The sequence below is a fragment of the Phyllostomus hastatus genome, unplaced genomic scaffold (assembly GCF_019186645.2).
Source record: "Phyllostomus hastatus isolate PE091 unplaced genomic scaffold, TTU_PhHast_1.1 phas_contig_29, whole genome shotgun sequence".
NCBI lineage: Eukaryota > Metazoa > Chordata > Mammalia > Chiroptera > Phyllostomidae > Phyllostomus > Phyllostomus hastatus.
The window spans coordinates 20636312-20646280 of record NW_025333835.1 but is presented as its reverse complement, the minus strand read 5'-3'; positions in this window follow the sequence as shown (position 1 = coordinate 20646280).

Sequence of the window (9969 nt, the reverse complement as noted above, 5' to 3'; positions counted from 1 at the left end):
ATGTACACTAGGATGTTTAGTTAGTAACAATGTATCAATATTGGCTCAACAATTGTAGCAAATATAACAAATTAATAATAGGGGGAACTGTGGGTGGTAAGAGGGTTGGAGAGTAGAGGTGGTGTATCAACACATGTCACATTTCACTCAGCTTTTCTGTAAATTTAAAACTGCTTCAAAAATAAAAGATATTTTAAAATCATCATAACCTTTTATATTACCTAGTTGTTTCACATAACTGTTTTTGCCAGTCATTTTCACAAAGCAGTATATATTATTCTAAATACTTGCTATATATTATTTAAGGTTAAATTATACTTAGAAAAAAACAAAAAGACTGCATGACATTATTAATATAATAATTTTGAAAACAAATTTGAAAGTTTATTTCATATGTTTTATACTAGTAATTTAATGTACTCATTTCTTCTCTTCCATTTAGAAAGTTCCCTTCTAAAGTTTGTCTTATCTGAATTAACTTATTTTCAATTAAATTTTCTATCATTTCATCAGTTTTGAAAGAAACTACATTACCTTCAGTGTGTTTCTGCCTACACATTTTGGATTGATAGAATCTGAGTTATTTTTTCAAGGACAAATTATAAGCCCTCTACTAAGCTATATATGAATTGTCAATCTAGAAAAATATTTGTTTCTTGTTAAATTATCTTATTTCATTGGTATATAGCTACTTATATGTAAGTACAAACATATGAAGATATGCTTTCCCAAAAATTAAAAAAAAATCAAAATTATAATACTGAGATAGACATAAAGCAGACCATTTAATAAGTGATATTTGAGGCCAGACAGCAAAAAGAGTATCTCTTTATGTCACTACAGGTCCCATTTTTGGTGAGGAAACCATCCAGTAAGCTACTAAAGATGACGTTCTCTAACTCATGGGTTACAAGGATGTGACATAGTACAAATTTACTACAAGAGATTGTCTACGCTTGTTAAAACCAAACACAATTGTCCCCAGAAAGTAAGGATGATAGGTTAAAAATTTCACAGTGGCAGTTTCTCTGCCGAATCTGACTTTTCATTTGGAATGTTCATTTGAATTTCCTCCCCCACAACAGTGTCTGGTTGTAAGAGTAACATTTTTAGTCCTTATAACTTTGTCTCAAGTGTAGGTGTATTTAAGAACATGTATAAAGTGTTGATAAAGCGACAAGTGTTATTAAAAATAACACTTTCCTTTATTTTTCTTAGCTTGTTTTTCATTGCCTTTTACCAAATTATCTTTATTTATCACTGAATGATATCAAAAAGAAATCAATGCAGAAAGTGCCAACTCTTCATTATGAGTAAAATATCCACATACAGATTGCTTTGTACCTTCAGGCTCATACAATTTCATGCTTTTCTTGATTCTTACATCTCGGCTTATCTCCAACAGGGAAATAAGATACACATATTAAAAAAAAATCCAAGTCCCTATTACATGAGATGGATTTAATTCAGTGCTACTCAAATGTAGGCCTCTGGACTCATGTTGGTTTACAAATTGCCTGTTATAAGTCTTTGTCAAGATGGTGTTAAATTTTATTTCATTTGAAATCTGTACATAAACTATGATTCACTTTCTTAGCCATTTGATAGAAAAAAAGTATTTTTGATAAATACAATAGAGTTTGATGTATGGGCTTCTATTTTGCATCTTTGTAGTTTTATTTTTCTAGTGTTTTACCTTTTTAAAAATTTGACCAAAGAACTATTGGTCATCAGCAAATTGTAAATTAAAAAAACAAAAAACAAAAAAACCTTGTTGTTTATAAGGCAATTGTTCACTGTTGATTTGTCTCTCTCAGTCTTGCAGAGTTCTGAAAACCAGAGACCCTGAAGCCAATTTTCAAAGTTCAGACCCCAGGTGTGCTCTTTTTGCCTGTGAGACACTGGGTGGTTATTAACTGTCTCTCTCATGATGTACATGTGGCATTTAGCTCTGTACCTGACATCAGCTAAATGAACAACAAATGCCAGTAACATCTACTATTGTTTTTCTCTGAGCTAAAGAAAAATTCTCACCCCACTTTCTCCCAAGTGAATCTCCCCATTTAGTTCTGCATCCTGGTCTGAGGAAAACAAAACTACAACAAAAACCACACAAGATATGTACCTGATTGACTTCCAGAACTGTGAGAAGAGGCAAAATTATATTTATAAACTGAGACATCAATCCAGGGAGTAATACCTTTGAAATATATAGCTCCAGGTCATCATAATACCTTAACTGTGTAATAACTATGTATTAGGTATTTTAAGTAAATAAAGGGTTACTAGACTTTTACTTAAACATATAGGATCTGTCTTTCTCAGTATATGAAAACAGAGAAGCTTTATGATTTGTTCACTTATATGTATTTGTGGGCCTAATAATGCCTCACAGAAGTGTCTAAGTAAAAGTTTATTAAGTAGGTGAATGTATAAACCACAAAGTAAACAGAAATGATAACCTTAATATCTATCCCTTCTTTTCTCTTTACCTTTTTTCTATTACTCATTTTAGAGAGGGGGGAAGGAAAAGAGAACAGAAGAAACATCAATTTGTTGTTCCACTTATTTATGTATTTATTGGTTGATCTTGTTTAGTGCCCTGAAAGGAGATGGAACCTGCAACTGAGGTACTTGGCCAGGGCTATCCCTTCTTTTCTTCTCCTTCGTAGCTCATCTAATAGCAGAATAAGGGTGAGTCCTGAAATAAGAATTCTCTCATTTGGGTGATTGTTTTTGTTTATATTTGTTGGACTGTTACAGAGTTTGTGTAAAACTATGCAAGGCATAGTTTGCAAGGCAACTTACAAGGCATCTCCTGACCAATTAATTATACAAAATGACAATGAAATAAGACTCCTTGACTCCAAAATAGTATACTTAAAGTTTGGTGTGTAAACAGCCCAAATAATAATAACAATAACTAAGGGATAAATTAAACATGACTATATCAAGTCCTTAATATTTGAGAAGCACTGGCATGCAAAAGTCTGTTTTAGAAATGGCATGTCCCCATCTTTTTTGAGTTAAATGTTGTATGTCTTAGAATAACCATTGATTTTTTTCCCAAAATTGCATTTATAGCAATCATTCTTAACTTTAGAACTCACAATTCTTGAAATAACCTGACAAAAGTTGTGGAATCATAATAAAAAATAAACAAAAAAATATGCTCATAAAAATTACACGAGTGTTTCATTTAAGGGAGTCATAGAGTCCCCAGATGAAAATGGACCCAAGTTTAACAACTCTTACTAATAAGGCATTTAAACATGCCTCCCCTCAATCTCCACACATGAAACCATTTTTTTCTCTCAAATGTGCTCTTTTTCATTGACTTTAACCTTTTATTCCTTGTATTCAGAAATGTGCTTAAATTTCTCAAACTACAAAACTTTCTTTAAAACGTCTTTATGAGAATCGAACACCGGAGCTTCCTCTTTCTTTTAGCAGTAAGTTTCAGATTTGTATTACTGATATATCTATATTTTTTGGATATGATGTGTCATAGTTTTCTTCACTGCTTTTTTTTTCCTTCTTTCCTTACATCACATTTTAAGGGCTTTAGTTCCTTTTTCTTCTCTACAAGTACTGAAATTAACATTTCATTATTTTTTAGTTGATACTGTAAATGTTATACATCATTCTAAACATGTATGAAACATTTTAATCATTTTATTTTTGTAACTCAAATTTTTTAAAAATAAATTCCGTAATTCTAAATTTAATCTCTCATATTACATGGTACTGTTGGAATTTTAAACCCCAAATATTAATCATTAAAGTATGGTTTTCACTCAACACTTACACATGAACAGTCTTATAATTTATTTTCACTGACACATCTGCCAGCTGTTAATTTTAATTTTCATATCTAGAAAAATTATTTTGTACTTATTCATTAATGCTATTTAGGTAACAGTAATTTGCAGAGATATTCCTGTTGAATTATGGTAATGAAGTTTGCTGAAGAAAAGTCTTTCATAAGTAATCCATCTTGCTTTGTTTTGTTTTCTGACAGGTTTTCAAATTTTATTTTTTAAAGGGATTGATGTGCATTTTTACTAGTATGCAGCTTAACTATTATTATGTATGCTTATTAGTACACATTTTAATTCTTTGAAGATGGCCTTTTCAATCATAATAAATTACTATAGATTTTAAATATTGTTTTTACTGATTATCATATTTTTAAAAGAATATCTACTAGACATATGATATTCTTTGTATTTTACTAAATTCCATTTGATAATTTATATATTTTAACATTTCTGCCTCTGAGTTCTTTCCTTTGCTGCATCTTTTAAAACACTATATGTAGCCCTGGCTGTTGTAGCTCAGTGGATTGAGCGCGGGCTGTGAACCAAAGTGTCCCAGATTCGATTCCCAGCCAGGGTACATGCCTGGGTTGCAGGCCATGACCCCCAGCAACCGCACATTGATGTTTCTCTCTCTCTCTGTCTCTCTCCCTTCCCTCTCTAAAAATAAATAAATAAAATCTTTTAAAAAAGAAAGAAATTTGATTTTAAAAAAACAAGATTGTATATAAAAAATTTCCTTTGATGTATCTTCTAAAACACTATATATATGTGTATATATATATATATATAATAAGTGCTAATGTATGGCAATTTTCTGTTCATTTAATTATTTTTAATTCCAATATGCTTATTCTTATACTATCATGCACTTACTTCATGATTTTATTACTTCTTTTGTCTTACTTACATTTTAAACTTTCATATTTTGGAAATGCTTTCAAATTTTTATATTGTTCCTTATGTTTGGTAAGGAAATTATCCAAATTGTAAGTCAGCTGACTTTATTTCTTGAAGTTTTTGTTCTTTGTAATTTGTAATATTTTTCCCTTGACTTAACTTTTATTATATTGTTATAATGGAAGATCCAGGTATCTTTCTTGTCTTGTATAGATACATATGGTATATTAGCCTTGATGTAATTAATTAATGAGTTGTGGGAAACTGAGCCAAGTACTTAGTGAGATTTCAGGTCCAACATATATATGCAAATATATATATTTGCAGAAGCCTGCTCTATAATCACTTATTGAGAGTAAAAGTGTTCCCGGACTACCCTGAACCTCTGATCAATAATATAGTTACTTGCAGCTTCCCAAGAATGGTGGATGGGGAGTTTACAACCTCTGTTTCACAGATATGACGGAGATTTGCAGATCTGCTCTGTACCGTTAGCTCAGGTGCAAGCTCAGTTCTAGCGTTTCCTTTTTGCAAGAGTCTAAGAATTAACATTACATTGTAATTAAAACATCAACTCCATAATCAATGTGTTATTGTCTTTTGATCTTTGGTAAGCTAGTGAGCTACTCATTTCCATTGGTGCTCATCTGATTTGATTTTTGTCAGCTCTGTGTTCCTGTTTATATTTTCTTCTTTTACATGATTTAAAATACAGTACAAAAATAGTGTTGTGTTTTGTGTTTTTAATAAGAGATCCAGTCCTTTAAATTCAATTCACTCTTCCATACTCACTAGAAATCCTCATTAGCACTAATATAAATAATATATTCCTTGAAGTATAAAATATTTTCTCTAACATATCTATAAATATGGGAAGATTGGTATTATCCAAAGTTTTACAATTAATTTAAACTTCAATTGATTAGCATATTAAGAGTTGCTATTTCCAAAACAAATTTTTGGTATTATAACTAAATATTGGCAAAAATGTAACAAAAATATTTTTCAAAGATTATTGTGTTTTATGCTGTTTATATGAGTGTGATTCTTTTGTTCAAATATGTACCTTGTGTGGAATGCCTAATCAGAGAAACTGAAGGATTAATGTGCCTTTTTCTACATATTCAACCATGCCAATTTTATCATAAATATAAGCTATTATATTTGCATTCGTTTAGGCTATTAAATACTTGATGTAAGATTACAATTTCAATTTACAGTCTATGAAAAGGCACAGTTGTCATGAATCCATGTAAATGAACAATTGAAAAATTTCAAGGTATAATTCATGACAATAAACAATTTCAATAAAAGAGAATAAATTGTAAAAGATTCTCTAGACCTATACTGTACCATATGTGTTCGAGATACAAGAAAAATTTCAGAAGAGAAAAGAAAGGTTTAATTATTGTGATGAATTTTATGTTAGTTGCGTCAGTTTCAAGGAGTGGAACAAGATGAAAAGTCTCAATATCATAAAGATATATGTTTATCATCACTACGTTCACTAATGTAAATCATTCATTTTATTATTTCTTGCTGATATATAATTAAATCAATTTCAAATATTTTTAAATGGTGTGTGCTATTGATTATAGAGTAGAATAATTACTTACCTCTATTTCTCACAGCATAATGGTATTTAATTCTCTTTAGTTGAAAGTATGAAATAAGTAAGCAAAACAAAAAGGAGAGGACTGGAGCTCAGTTGTTTAGAGCAGGCATCTGCAACCTCTGGGCCACAGACCAGTACTGGTCCGGGACTCTTGGGAACCAGGATGCACAGCAGGAGGTCAGCTTGCATGTAATGCGCTTGAATCATCCCAATGCTATCCCCACCCTGTCCAGCCCATGGAAAAATCAGCGTCCACGACACTGGCCCCTGGAGCCGAAAACATTGGGGGACTGCTGGATTAAAGTGTCATCCTCATACACCAAGGTTGCTGGTTAGATCTCTGGCTTGGGCACATACAAGAATCAACCAAGGAATACCTAAATAAATGGAACAAGAAATCCATGTTTCTCTCTCTGCTTCTTTCTGTCTCTTTCTCTCTCTCTAAAATCAATTTGAAAAAGAACAGATTTGTTAACAAAAGACTTTGAAGATATTGGTAGGTTATTAAAAATTGCCTTTTTATCCACTATCATGGTGCTTGGCTCTTTCATCCCCCCAACCCCCACCAGATTGCATGCAACAGTGTGTGTTCTGTGGGGACATGTACTTTTCTCAGTAGCAGGATTCATGTTACTGTTAGGTAGTATAGCTACTTAGTAAACTAAGGCAGGGAAGATGAGGGAGACAAGTCTTACCCATTGATTCAGGAGTCCGGAGTCCAGTACAACGTTCTGAACATCACAAGCAAAGATAGCACAGGAGGAAGGGGGTCATTGAAATTTTGTGTATTGGGAAAAGGAGGCTCTGTAGCAATTTCATTAACTAAGACCAAAGAGCCTTTACTAGCTGAGAAAGAAAGCCTTCGTAGTTGTACACAGGCTTAGAAGAGGGGAGAAGGAGAGGTGCCTGGAAGCTGACTACAGTATGTAACCCCGGGACCCCAATTTTCAGTGCACTCAGATTAGCCAAATTTCCACTTGTAGCCTGGTGCTCAAGTGTATAGAACAAACTTACTAACAACTTTATTTCCTTTATACCTGTGGCATTCAGACTAGCCAGGTATGAATCTCATAAATAAACTTGTTGACTCATTCCACTATACATGTCTGGCTCTCGCCTGAATTCTTCTCTAGCAAGCAAGACAAAAACTGAGGAGATGTAGGGAGACCCCTAACTCAGGTCTGCCGGGTAACATTCTCATCAGATTTTCTACAAAAAGCAGGAATATTTTTAAATCGACTTACCATGGGCTGCCTAGATCAGTAGAAGTATCATATATTCTGTGGTTATGTAACCTAATAAACTTTTAGATTATTTTACAGTACAGGATTAGAGAGGGTCATTCAGGTTCTGATTTAAGTTTAGGGTTGAGGGGAGCTAAAATTGAGATGTTTTTAGTTCAGAAGGACAATGGAAGAGCTCTACATTTACATATTTATAAAAAGTATATGCTCTTCCTGGCTGGCGTAGCTCAGTGGATTGAGCTCGGGCTGTGAACAAAAGTGTCGCAGGTTCGATTCCCAGTCAGGGTACATGCCTGGGTTGCAGGCCATGACCCCCAGCAACCGCACATGGATGTTTCTCTCTCTCTCTCTCTCTCTCTCTCTATCTCCCTCCCTTCCCTCTCTAAAAATAAATAAAGTCTTTAAAAAAAAGTATATGCTCTTAAAGGTATACATTTCAATATACTATTCCTTGTAAGTATCCTGCAAGTTGTCATGAATTTTCTCATGACATGCCATCACCTTTTTCTTTGTCGTGTAAGTGAATTTGGATGTCAGACAAAGTTGGGGGAGGAAGCTCTAAACAAAGAGAACATCTGATCTGAATTTCTTAAGTAACATTTCAGAATTGAATATTTACTTAAATTCTAAACAGCAAGAAACTAGAGGCAAAATAGAAGTTAAGGTGAAACAAAAACAGAAGTCAATCTTCTACTTTCAGGTTTGTCTTTTCACCTCACTGTCTTACTTCACCTAGAAAAATAACAGAAATCACTCTAGGAAGATGTTTGCAGATTAACTGAACTCTTGTTTAATATTTGCCTTAGCATTACCAACAATTCCTATAATAAGGAATAAAACAGGGACCAATTTTATAATATAGCTAGAGTAGCAGTAAAACAAAACTGGCCTCAGGCAAAATCACAAGCTAGGATCATTCCTTGGAGGTTTTAATTAATCTTGCCAGGAATGTTTTTCTACTGCTCATTATCTTTCTCCAACAATCACATTAGAGGTTTTGAATTGCTGATAAGGGTTTTACCCCTGGTAGAATCCCCAGTAACTTCAGTCTCATGGTCATTTCACAACATGATTGTAAAATCATGGTCCACAGTGTTTTGTGTGTTTATATCCTTAAATGTATCAATCTATACAGTAGACTTCTGGGGAAGTAAAATAGAGTAGGAAGTCTTTGTATATACTGCTGAAAGGTCTTTTCATGGTGACTGGCAGTGGGATGGAAATGGAATTAGAAATAATTAGTGAAATCAGGAAAATATATGGGAGGACTTTGACTATGGGCTATTGAGTTGGTATGGGAAATGTCTCAACAGAACAAGACACCTTTTTATAAATCTGAGGCATTAGGTTTTAAATCTGCACATATGTTTAATAATAATAATAATAATAATAATAATAAATACATGTACTTATTTCTTACTACTCACCAGACCCTGTTGTCCACTTTGAATACATAATGTTAATTCTACCAATATTTATACACACTGATACATTTTATGGGGAACACTGGAACAAAAAAATAGAAAACATTTTCAAAGTGAAAGCATTATTTTACTTGGACCTTCAGAAACATATTTCCAGAAAAGATGGTGATTTTTAACAAGAAATACTTAAGTGAAAAGTTGAGGTAGTAAAAAAGGGTGGGAGAGAAAGAAAACCCAAAATTCTAGACGGAAAGTTAAAAATTTGCATGGGATCTAGTTGCACATGACAGCTATGCAAATTATCCCAAAAGACAGCTGTTTCAAATGAAGAGATAAGAGGGGAGAGCTAGGTTTGGTTGGGTTGGGGGTGCTTTATGCAGCTTTCTGCCAGTTGCTGATAATGACTCTAGGTTTATTAAAAATAAAATAGAAGCAGAGGGATCCAAGAAATCTCACAGAACAAAGGGAAAGCTTGAAGTATCTGCCCCAGAAAATGGACACAACCCAAAGGAGTCAGCATGTAAAAACCGTGACTCCAACCATTGGCCTGGACTTCTCAGAACACTTCCAATGGCTATTGGTAACAGCAGCATTGCTGTAAAAGGCTTCACACCCCTTGCTGGATGCTTTCCACTGCTACTGGTCTTCAACACCTTGACCACCTTAAATAATTTCCAATTGTGCTGAACCCTGAGTAATTTCCTCTAGTTACATATCCTGTCTAGGGATATCTACTTGGTCAACCAGTCTTGGTTCATATATATCTGTATCAGCTCCCAGCATACCATTTGGGATATTTTCAGTTTGCTCATGTTTAGCTTCTAAAAGCAGGACAAAGGGATCCATTTACCACCCAAAGTCATGCAATGGAGGCATCCCACTTGTAAGAATGGTGTTAAGAACTACACAGCAGTCTATTAGAAGAAGGACTTTAAAATGAGGCTTAAATTTTTAACAGAGGCAGTCCT